Source organism: Lynx canadensis, chromosome E1 (genome assembly GCF_007474595.2).
Source record: "Lynx canadensis isolate LIC74 chromosome E1, mLynCan4.pri.v2, whole genome shotgun sequence".
In the NCBI taxonomy this organism is placed as follows: domain Eukaryota; kingdom Metazoa; phylum Chordata; class Mammalia; order Carnivora; family Felidae; genus Lynx; species Lynx canadensis.
In genome coordinates, this window is record NC_044316.2 from 969627 (window position 1) to 980941 (window position 11315).

At 59.2% G+C, this 11315-nt stretch overlaps 1 long non-coding RNA gene across 1 annotated transcript; it reads left to right on the forward strand.

The window, feature by feature from the left end:
* The first annotated feature begins 1791 nt into the window (after positions 1 to 1791).
* Positions 1792 to 2997, forward strand: LOC115501389. Its single transcript, XR_003964781.1, has 2 exons — positions 1792 to 1884; positions 2205 to 2997. It is a non-coding gene; the product is annotated as an uncharacterized LOC115501389 (long non-coding RNA).
* The last annotated feature ends 8318 nt before the right edge of the window (positions 2998 to 11315 follow it).

Genomic DNA, 11315 nt, shown 5'->3' on the forward strand with positions numbered 1-11315 from the left:
GGGGTCCTCCTAGTAAAGAAGGGGATTGTGGGTATGGGTGCGGGCACCTGGCTGCATCTGGTATAATGCGCATCGGTCTATGTCATTCTGGCAGTGGTCCCGTGACGTCATTTTATGGATGAGGGAATCGAGGGACAGGCAGGTCAGGTCATGTTTTCCCGTAGACGACACAGTAGATGGAGGAGCTCATGGTAAAATGGTGGGGGGTGGGGTGGGACGGGGGTGGGACCGCGCATTGGTTCTTGGGCTTTGCTGCTGTATCCCCATCACCTGGCACAGTTACTGTTTGGCTCGATGACCGAATGCTTCGCGGACGACCCGGTAACAATCTGTGCCCGTCTCGCAGCCGGCCTCCCGCTCCTCCTTCTCGGTGGAAAGGAGACCCGAGAGACTCCCCACCCCCGCATTGCCGTCGCTCTGGGCCGGGTCAGCCTGGGAGGACCAGGTTCAGGCGACCGCCAGCCCAGCCGTGTGCGGCTGAGAACACCAGGACCTGATGAGGTCTGAATTGTTCCAAGGAGTGTTCTTAGCAAGTTGTAAATATACCTCCCCACGTCCCATCGTTGTGCATAATTGATACAGCTGATGAAAAGCAATCACGATCCCGTGAATCATTCTGTCTGTTTACGAGAACGTTTCATTCCCCGTCTTCCAGAAGGAGGCACAAAACACACTTTAAAGGAAAACGTATTTGATACTGAACATATGGTAAGACCGTACCGTGTTCCGCTTCCTCGCTGGCTCCTGGTATGTGAGAAAGAAGAAGGAAAACTCGTAATTACTGTAGATTTTATCTTATTTTTTTCAATACGCGCAGATAATTTCTTTTAAGTATAAACGAGGGCATTTGCAGAAATGATGATCTGCAAATCTCCACTTGGTTTGCCTTAGAATAAGAAACGTGGCCGGTACTTGGGATGTGATTATTTGCTTACAGGCCTCTCTCGCTTAAAGAAACAGAATGAGTCTCGTGCTAATTTATAGCCACCCCACGCTTGACCTCCATCGCTCCTGCTAAGGCTGAGCACAAGCGTCTGTGTGTTTAGTGTATGAACTTAGGGAATAAGCCTTCTCGAAGAAATCCCGAATACCCTGACGGGGGGAGTCTTTCTTATTTCCAGTGTTTGTCTCTGTGACAGTCGGGCTCATGGAGTAAGTGTGGGGGACTTGAACGAGCAGGGTTGTGTCAGTCAGCGAATGCAGCCGTGCTGTGTACAAACCACCCCGAAACTCAGTGGCTTAAAGCAAAAGCGTTTCTTCTAACCATGGATGTGATGGTTGATGGCAGTACAGCTAATCTAGGTTAATCTAACTCAGGCTGTAGGTCAGCGGGCAGGGCTCCAGGCTACGGGGTAGACGCGGGTCCTCTTTGCCACGTTTCTCCCGGGCCCCGTCTGAAGTGGTGTCCTCGACCTGGTGCGTATCTTCTCCGTGAATCACAGGAGTTACAAAAACAGCGACCTCAGTGCACAAGGTCCTTGCAAGCCTCTGGTTGCATCACGTCTACTAACAGCTCGTTGGCCCAAACAAGTCACATGGTTTACCCAGAAGTCAGGGAGTGGGGAGGGCCGTGGGGCTGTGATGTGAGTAAAATCTGTCACAAAGCAGTGAAGTGTTGGAACCCAGATTCAGTCTGTCCCCCAGGAAGCCACGGGGTAGAGAGTGGGGAGCAGATCAACGGAGGAGAAAGCAGAGGGAACAAGCCACGCTGGGGAGCAGACGGGCGCGGGTGTGATGCATGCCGGCCGCCAAGCAAGGTTTTAGTTCCCGAGGGACACAGCGCACACTCCCAAAGACCCTCCAGGTGGAAAGGGCAGAGCAGCACACCCCTCCCCCCGGTGGAAAAGCAAAAATCTGTCGTTCCCCACCATTCATTGGTCTTAGGTGAGCAAAGACCCCACGGCCCCGTGGCGGCCGTCCAGGACGCCGGCGCGCGCTGTGCGCCTCCTACGCCAGCTCTCTCCTCGCGCTGTGGCCACCTGGGCTCTGCTCCCGCGGCCCCGCTCTTCTGACACGTCTGTCCCCGGCCCCGATGCCTCCGAGTCCGGCAGGCACTCGCCAGACCCCCTTGTCCGCCTGTGGCGCCCCCGCGGCCTCTCCCTCCCGAGAGCCCCCGCTGCCCCAGGATCCTGCTTTGTGACTCATTTGCATTCCCCTCCTGTCTCCCGGAACATTCCTTCCCGTGTCTTTTCCTGGCTCCTCAGAACGTTCGTTCGAGGGGGAGAATGTTGGCGGCGGAGACGGAGAGAAGTGCTTGGCAGTAAGTGGCCCAACGTCTTGCCTTGGAAGCGCCTGCAGCCTCCCGCTAACGGCGTCTGCTGTTCCACGGGGTCGGGTGGATGGCGGGCTTCTCTGTGACCTGCGGCCGCACCTGAGCAGCGACCCCGCTCCAGCGTCCACGCATAAGTGCAGACGTAAGCTCGGTGGCACTGGCCACGGCATTTCCACCCTTCTGAGCCCCCGGGAACAGGCTGGTGGCTAAGTCACCTCCACCTAGGGTGTGGCAGGCGGGGTCCGCACGCAGGGGGGAAGGGGCCCTGAGCCCCTCTGTCTGCACGCCTGCCCGCCCCAGCTCTTCCCCACCCCCTCACCCTGCACAGTTCAGCACAAACGCCACTTCCTCCATGAAGCCCTTGCAGATTCTCCTGCAGGAAACCACCCCGCGGCCTCTGCACCGCAGCCCCACCTCTGCGCCTCTTCTGGAACATTCGTTACCGTCCAGCTCGCTCCGCTGTTTCTTCCGTCCGCGCTCACGTGCTTCCCGGCCTGGCTGTCGGTTCCTCGCCGGCCGCCGGGAGTTCGTTCCAAGTTTTGCTTTTCCCTGGTACTTAGCCAGTGATTCGAGCGGAGGGGGTCCTCGATAAATAGTCGGGTAATGATCGCATTGTGGGGGGAGTGGCGATCTGAGAAGAAATCCGATCCGGGCTTAAAAGCTCCCGTCTCAAGCTTGTGGCTTTGGAAGAGAGGAGAGTAAAATCAGTTTTTATTGAATGTGTCTGCTCTTTGCAGAGTTATTTCGTGGTCTCTTTCATTGGGCCAATTACATTTATGAAGATGAATTATGACAGGCGAGAACCCGCTTGCATGGATTACTGTGTGCTAACTGTGTAATTAGCGGCCAGCGTCTAGGAGGGGAGTTTGTTGGATATTTCCATCAGAAAAAAATAAAAAAACCAAAACACATTACGATCCATAAAAAACAATGAGCAATGATAATTTCATTTTTATTGGTCATTTTAAAACATTCACTGATAATTTCCCCCGTGCTTAATAGGCATATGCTCGCCTCCTTCAAAATATATCCATAGACTTGTTGCAAAAAAACAGTCTCACATAATTGTTCAGCTTCCTCCCCTCGTGAAAGCCAGAAGAAAGGCTTCCGGAGGCAGAAGGTGTGGGGTTCGCGGAGGGCGTTCACACGAGTCAGCGGGTCAACAGGACCCTTCCCGAGGGTGGACTGAGCGTTGCCCTTTCACACCCGAGGGGGTTGAGCCTCCGTCGGGCATCTGAATTAAAGCAGGATGAGCCCTTGTGACCCGTCTGGTTTCCCGTCCTTTCCATCGGTAACCAAGAGGGGACTTGAGGTCCTTTTGGGGGGCGGGGACCCCCAGCCCAGGCCAAAGGGAAACACACACCCAGTGAGAATAAATGGTCACCGTAGGAGTTGCCCCGGGCGGGCTGAGTGCTGGCCGCGTGGCGGGGTGGCTGGGACGGGGGCACTTGCCACGTCCCGCTCCGTTGGTCCCCGCAGAGCGCACGCCCCCCACCCCTGACTCCCGGCTCTCGTGACAAGAAGACCAGGGGCCAAGGGGAGGTGTCACGGCCTCCAGACCCTCCCGGTTCAGGAGGGGGAACCGCCTCCGTGTTTCCAGAACCACCTTAGGAGGGGATCTCACTCTTGCCGAGTGGAAGTTAAATCCCCCACGTGGAACGTGTTTCCTTCTCTTCTTGCTCCCCTTGCCCATCCCCCGCGGGGCTCCGGCCCGTCTCTGACCTCTGCGTGCAAAGCCAGAAGCCAGCACGGACGGGAACGGAGACGGCTTGGGAGGGAGGCGCCCACTCACCGGCCTTCAGCACGGGCTTCTCTCCGGAGACCAGACCCACCCTCTGCTTGTGCCGTGAAGCCTGACGAACCCTCGGAGTGTGTGTGTGATTACGTGTGCGCGCGCACGTGTGCATCTGCATGTGTGTGCATGTGTTGCATCTGCATGTGTGTGTGCATGTGAGTGTGATTACACGCGTGTGTGCACCTGTGCATGAGCGTGTCTGCATGTGTGTGCACGTGAGTGTGCACGAACATGGGTGTGTGCGTGTGTGTGTGAACACGGGTGTGCACGTGAGTGTGTATGACCGAATGCCTGTGTTCCCGTGTCTCCAGAAGTCCCCAGGATGGGAGGACGGGGCCCCCCTCTGAGCGTCAGGTCAGGCTGGGCGGTGGCCAGCGGGCAGGTGGCCACAGTCTGAATTTGTCCCTGGCTGCGCCCCGGGTGCACGTGGCCGCTCCCTGAGCCGAGCGTGTCTGCCACGTGCTCGCCAGCACCGGAGGCTCGTCTAGGACGGAGACCCGGGTCGCTCCTCCCCCTCCCCCCAGCGGCCTCCGCTCTGCCGGCACCTGTGGTTCCCGCAGGCAAAGTCACGGCTCCGGCCCGGCGTCCGAATATTCAGTCAGCAAACGTTTAATGAGCACCTAGCGAAGCCAGTGGGTCAGGGCCGTTAATCAGGAACCGAGTTGGAATCCCAGCCCTACCATCCCACCCTCTCTCTCGGAACCCCGTTTGCTTATGTCTTAAATGGGCATAAACACAGTATGGGCCTCGGGAGACCGATCTGGGGAAGCCAGCGGGATCGCATTTTAAAGCCTGCCTGGCTCTTAGCTGCGGTCACTGGCGTTGATGTTGTCACGGTCAAACCAGGTGTCAGGCGCCCACCCCGCGGAGGCTCACAGTCCGGCAACGGCAGGTAGGAAGGGCGCCCGTGATGGGGAGCAGCTTGCGACGCGTCAGATGGAGGAGACGCCCACCATTTCTGCCTGGGGGGCAGAGAAGGCCGACGGAGGGGCAGGTAGCTGGGCCGTGAAGGAAGTTTAAACGTTCGGAGTCAGGGACGGGGAGGAAAGTCACCCCAGGAAGAAGGAAGAGCGTGGAAGGCCAGCCGTCTGAGGTGGCCGAGCAGATTGGGGATGGCGGCCGCGAAGAGGACGTTGTGTGGCCGGATTACAGAGAGCCTTGAATGCCAAGCCAAGTGGGGCATCTGGGTTTAATTGTCTGGGCCGCGGGAGTGGTTCCAGCGTCTTAAACAAAGGAGCAGCAGATCTGATCAGTGCCAGCGGTACGACTTGCCATTATAACGGTAAATACGTCTACCCAAGACTAAGGAAGTTGGCAGGAATAAGCGGCCAGATTTTCAGTGCTCTGCCTGGGAGCCCGCTTCCTGCCTCAGGAAAAGGGGCCAGGAAGGGTGACGTCACGGGAGCTCGGCGGCCTCCTGTCCAGAGCAGGCGGCCAGCTGGTGCTCGCCAGGGCCCCGAGGCCAGGTGACCCAGGTGGCATCTGGAGACTGGCTTCCTCCAATCCTCACAGCCTCAGTGGCTCCTAGAGGCCCGGAGTAGCTTCGGGTGAGAAACCCAGGCGGGGGAGGGGGGTGGGGGGCGGAGCCCAGGGGACCGGGGGGCCCGACATCACCCTGTGATGCAGGGCCGGGCAGGTGTCCTCCTGGGTGAAGTGGGCACAGCACAGCCGGTCACGACGAGTGGGGAGGATCTAGGACGATGTGACCTTCGGGGCGCCCTGCAGGGTTACAGCAGGTGCTCTTAGCAGGCAGGTGTGGGCGGGGCCTCTGAGACACTGAGCACAGGCTAGTCCGCCCAGCCGCACCCCTGCCCCAGCACCTCTGCCTCCCTCACCCCTGCCGCCCGCATCCCTGCCACCCCACCCCTGCCTCCCCACCCCTTCCTGCTGCACCCCTGCCTCCCGCACCCCTTCCTGCCAGCAGGCTCTGCCCAGGGCTGGTGGGCGGGACAGGGCGCCTGGCCCTGGAGGGGTTGTCATCACGGAAAACCGAAGCACATCATGCGGTTTTCTCCAGGCTCTCTCCCAAGAGGGTAAAACACACTTCCTACATCTTTTCTTCTAGGACCTTTGAAGTTTTCGCTCCAAGTGGTAAAACATCAACGAGTTTCCCCATGAATATTTATTGAAATGGCACCTTTAAGACAAAGCCATTGTAGTGAAACTCCCAGGAAATGCATTTTGTGCAGCCATTGATCTTAAATATTTACTACGAATGTGCTCATCTTGCAAATACCGCGCATCGCTCTTTGTTGTTTGTTGGGGATTTGGCCTACGTGGTCTCGTACGGTTGAGCGGGGTCGGCAAGACCATCTTCTGGACGGCGTTCAGCTTCCTTCCTCCTCCTTCCTCCTTCCTCCCTTCCTTCCTCCTGGCCCTTGGTTCGCTGGTTTTGCCACCTCTGCGCGCGTCCCTGGGCTTCCCAAGCGGCTGGCTGGGGCCGGGAGAAACACACCTGTAGCAGGTGAGCTCTGAGAAGAGACACTAGAGTCATGGACACTTGAGCAAGAAAGAGCTCGGCCGTCACCTTGCCGGACGCCCTCACTCACCCTCGAAGGTGCCCGTCGGATCAGAGCCACCTGGCACCCCCCCTGCCGGATCGGCAAACCACGAGGACTCGGGAAACAGGCCTTTGGCACGTTCTGGTGGGGATATGAACCGCTACGGACTTTTCGAGGGTGAGGCCACCCAACATCCATCACGATGAGAACGCACCACGGCCTCTGAGCCAGCATGCACCTTTGGGGGGTCTGTCCCTCCATCCTGAAAGTAGGAGACGTCCGTGCACAGCACACGGCTGTCGCGTAGAGGGTGGCAGCCCCGCTAGAAGCCGCGTGCACACCCGCCCAAGGCGGCCGGGAAGGAAGAACCCCCCCCTCCTGTAGACTGCTGGTCTCCGAGGGCTTCTGGCCTCTCCGTCAATGCCAGCTCGCACCTCCACGGTGTGTGTGTTTTTGTGCGACCGAATGTCTTATAGACAAACGGAAGATAGACATTTTAAAGGGATGGGCCAACACGCCGGATGTCTGTACCTCCTGCCAACGGGGCGTATGCGCCTCGCGTCGGACGTCCTTGCGGGACGATGTCATGCCGCGTTCCTCGAGCACATCGCCTGGTGGAGACTACAAAGACAGAAAAGCCTGGGCCTCGCGTGCTCACGTCGCTGCAAAAACCCATGACGGCCTTCAGAATTCTACCTCGGTCTGCGGACCGTGGGTAACGTTTTACGGGCACAGAGATGTAGGTCTGGACGCCTTTGTGCGTTTATGGGCGCACGGAACGGCGTGGGTGGGGTGGTCCTCCGCTGTCCCCCCCGGAAGCACAGTGGGGGCTGGACGGGAACATGGGAAAAGGAGAAGAGTGGGGGACAACAAGGGATTAAAAAGGTAACGCAAACCGAGAAGATATTCGCGATAGCACGCTACGTAGGAAGGAAAGTAAACGGCCGTGCGCTGCGTCTGCCCACACGGGGAGAAGGTCGGCGTGCGAAAAGGCACCTGGGCGCCCCAGGGACGAGTGCAGGTTTTGATGGGACGAGGGATGCAATTTTTGTCTCGGGTTTCTGTTGTCATCGTAACGTCGGCCGGTCCTCCCCGGGGCATTTCCTTCTGGGCTCTCGTCTCTGCACAAGGTGCTGTTCCTGCTTCCCCGCAGGGAGACCCACGACCGCGTGCCTTCCCCTCACGCACGAGCAGACGGGCTGGGGTCTTTGGGGCCCAAGTCCCGGTGCTGGAAAGAGAGCCCGACTGCCCCGGGTCAGGGCAGGGGACAAGGTCTGAGTGGGTGTCAGAGCACAGACACCAGAGCCCGAGCCCCCAGATCCCGGGCCTGGTGGCCTGTCCACTCGTCCGAGCTTCCTCGTTCCCGTGTCCTTGGTCTGGTGACTCGAGGCAGGACGGCTCAGTGATCTGTGGGTTCAGACAGGCGTTCCTGCGGGAACAGAGGGACTCCCAGCAGAAGGTGGCTGTTTACAGAACACAGCACTTCCGCCTGTGGCCCCTCTGTGCTCTGCAACAGGCAGTCTGCTCACGGACTCCGCTGTCCAGCACGACCAGCAGGTCTGAGGGTTTGCCTGCTCCCTGCGCAGCATCCGGGCCCTGAACGGTGTAACAGCTCAGCCTGCGGAGAAGGACGGAGACAGAGAGGCAGAGCGTGGTCCTGGCAGAGTCCTGAGGGCCCGGCCTCCATGGCTGGGACGAGCCTCGTCGGTGCCCTGAGGGGCAGGGGACGGAGCCTGACCCGGATGCCTCCTCCATCCGACTCTGTGGGTCGTGGATGGTCCCCCTGCCCTCCTCGCTGCTGGGCCATTTGAGACAAGACTTGACACGTAACCGTATCATCCTTCCATCCTTCTGGAAATCTGTCATGGTAAATAAATGCTAATAAGGCGAGGGACACAACGTGGGTGGTTTCCCAGGGATCAAGCTGCACTGCCCAGGTCAGGTCGACACCGTCCTCAGCGGGGGATGGGGGATGGTAGTCGGGCCAGCGCGGCTGAGTGAGCGTCAGGACAAAAGCGAGGAGTCGCTCAGTGTTTTCCGTTTGAACGTCTCATTAGACTCTGTGTCATTCAGGGGCGCACTGGCTGGCGGAAAGGTGACGTTTAAGGTCTCTCACGGAGAGCCAAACCCTTCATTATGTGATGGAGGTTCACGTGGCCTCGGAAGAGGGGAGTGTGGGCGGCGGGGACAGTGGGTTACGTTGAGCTGTTCTGCGGGTGAGCCTGAAGCCTGGCCGTCGTTTTCCGCCCTCGCGGGTCCCCTTCCAGGCTGAATGTGGGGACCTGGACGGTCGTCTGCGTCTGCAGTTGGAGGGCGGAGGCTGCAGGAAGAGGGGCGTGCAGAGGCGGGGCCACGACACTTGGCCGGGGTGGGGCGGCGATGGGGAGGGGGCTTCCAACGGAGCTTGGTTCCCGAAGGGACTGCCTTCCGGCCCGCGTGCCCCTTGTGGCCCCTCCTCTGGGCGCTTCTAGAAAATACAGCAAAGTGATGGGACCCACGGGGCTGGGTCACAAGGCTGGCGTCCACGTTGCTCATACCCTGTGCCCTCCCCCCTCCTCTCTCCGACAGAGCGAGTGAGCCACGTGGGTGAGGGCCTTGCGGGGGGGTCCTCTGTCCTACCACCCGAGAGGAGTCTCATCCTGTCCACGGCGGGCGAGGGGCTTGGCAGTCAGCCCCCTCAGGGCTCTGCGGGTCCGAGGGCTGCAGGGCCCTCGTCAGCTGTGCCTGGACTCCCGAACCACAGAGACTCCGAGTCTGTGAGCGTTTGTTCCGAGCTGTGGTTTAACGTGGCGGTTCTGGAGCGACCTGTGGCACGGTGACGGGTCACTCGCGGGTTCAGACTCTGCGGTGCCGCTGGGGTGGGGGCTCCGGCCTCCGGGGGGGCAGACCCCCTGCACGTCCCCCCTCCCCCCCTCCCCGGGGCAGTGGGGCTGGGAGAGGTGCCCGATGCCCCCGGCCTGGGCCGGCGTGTGTGTGTGTGAGCGCCCGGGGGCTGTGCGCCCTCTCCTTGCTACGCGCCGCCAAACGCGCTTGCCCTCCTCTGCTGCCCTCGGGAGGAGGGGTGTCTCCGTCTCACACCTCGGGGCCCATGACAGAAAGGAGGTTTCCATTTCGGGCAGGTGTCGCTGTGGGTTTGACGCTCAGCTTGAGGTGCCGAGCGGCTGAACCGGGGGCGACGGTGGAGGGAGGCCGTTCGGCCGTCTTCCCGAACACCCACCGGCGGGGCCCTGGACAAAAACCTTCCGCTTCAGCCACGGCGCCCAGCTCACAGACGGGAGCGCGAGGCAGCGTTTTCCGGGAAGTGGTTGTTTTCCTGGAAAACTTTTTGAAGCCAGATGGTCCGGGACCGTCCCGCCGCCCTGCTTCCCTCCCCTGATGTCTGCCCCGCCCCCTGCATATGAGGCCCCTGCCAGGAGCTGAGGCCAGAAAAGTGAATACGGAATACAGGACTGTCCCCATCCTCGCTGGCTTAAGAGCCAGTGATGCGAACATGTAAATCTAGCTTTTCTAGTGAACTGAAAATGGTGAGTGTGTTATCGAGTTTAAAACATGAAGAATGGGGAATACACAAAAATCATCCTGAGGGTATCTGATGCTTTTCGCGGGCACTATCCATTTTTGGGAAGACCTGGCAGAGACCAGCCTCTCCAGCGAAGGTCTGGCCGTGATGGTGTCACTGTTGAGGCCAGCGTCCTGAGCACGGGCACGGGTGGTCCTTTTTGGCCGGGCTGTGCAGATGACATCAGGATTTTAGAACGCCCAAGCTGGATGAGGTCTTAGATAGTTCTTCTTCCAAACTTTTCAGGGTTTGGGTTTTTTAAAAAATATTTCTAATCTTTATTTATTTTTGAGAGAGAGACAGAGCGTGAGCAGGGAAGGGGGAGAGGGAGAGGGGGAGACACAGAACCCGAAGCAGGCTCCAGGCTCTGAGCCGTCAGCGCAGAGCCCGACGCGGGGCTCGAACTCATGAACCGCGAGATCGTGACCTGAGCCGAAGTCGGATGCTCAACTGACGGAGCCACCCAGGCGCCCCAAGTTTTTGTTTTTTTTTTACGAGGAACTTGAGATTCAGAGAGAAGACAGTCGTCCAGGGTCACACAGTGCTTGCGTGTGATGCTCCTAGGTCACCTGATCTGATTTTCACCACCAGGGATCTGGCTCCCAAGGTGGCTGGGGAAGCAAGCACGTGCTGAGCCCTCCCGTCCCCAAATCAAATGGATGCCGTGACGTGTTTGTGCTGGAGCACAAGGAGGGCGAGCAGCGGGCAGGAACGGAGCCCACCCTGAGAGGCAGCAAACAGAGAAACAGGAGGCGGTAAGAGCCCGGGACACAGCCGGGTTTGTGCCTCAGAAAGCAGGCGGGTCCCACTGGGAGTCAGCGGGATGGGGGAGCTGGAGGCGACCTGGGGTGATCCACGGGGTCATCGGCTGCGCTCCCAAACCCGGGATCGCCAGGGTGGTTGACTTGATGGCGAACCTCCTTCTCGCCTGTCATGAACGCACAGCCGTCGACATTCGATCCATGAAAACCAGGAGCTTTCATGAGAGAGATGGCAAGGTGGACACGGAGAAGCTCACACCTGAGGAAACAGAGTTAACAGAGCTCTGAGTGTATTTAACATCCTCGAGTAGACGTGAGGGGGCACCATCCACGGAGCCACTCAGATGGTGATCAGAATCACTTAGAAGCCCCAGGAATTAAAAAAAACATAATTACGGTAATCAACAGGTAGGTTGGAGGCAAGTAT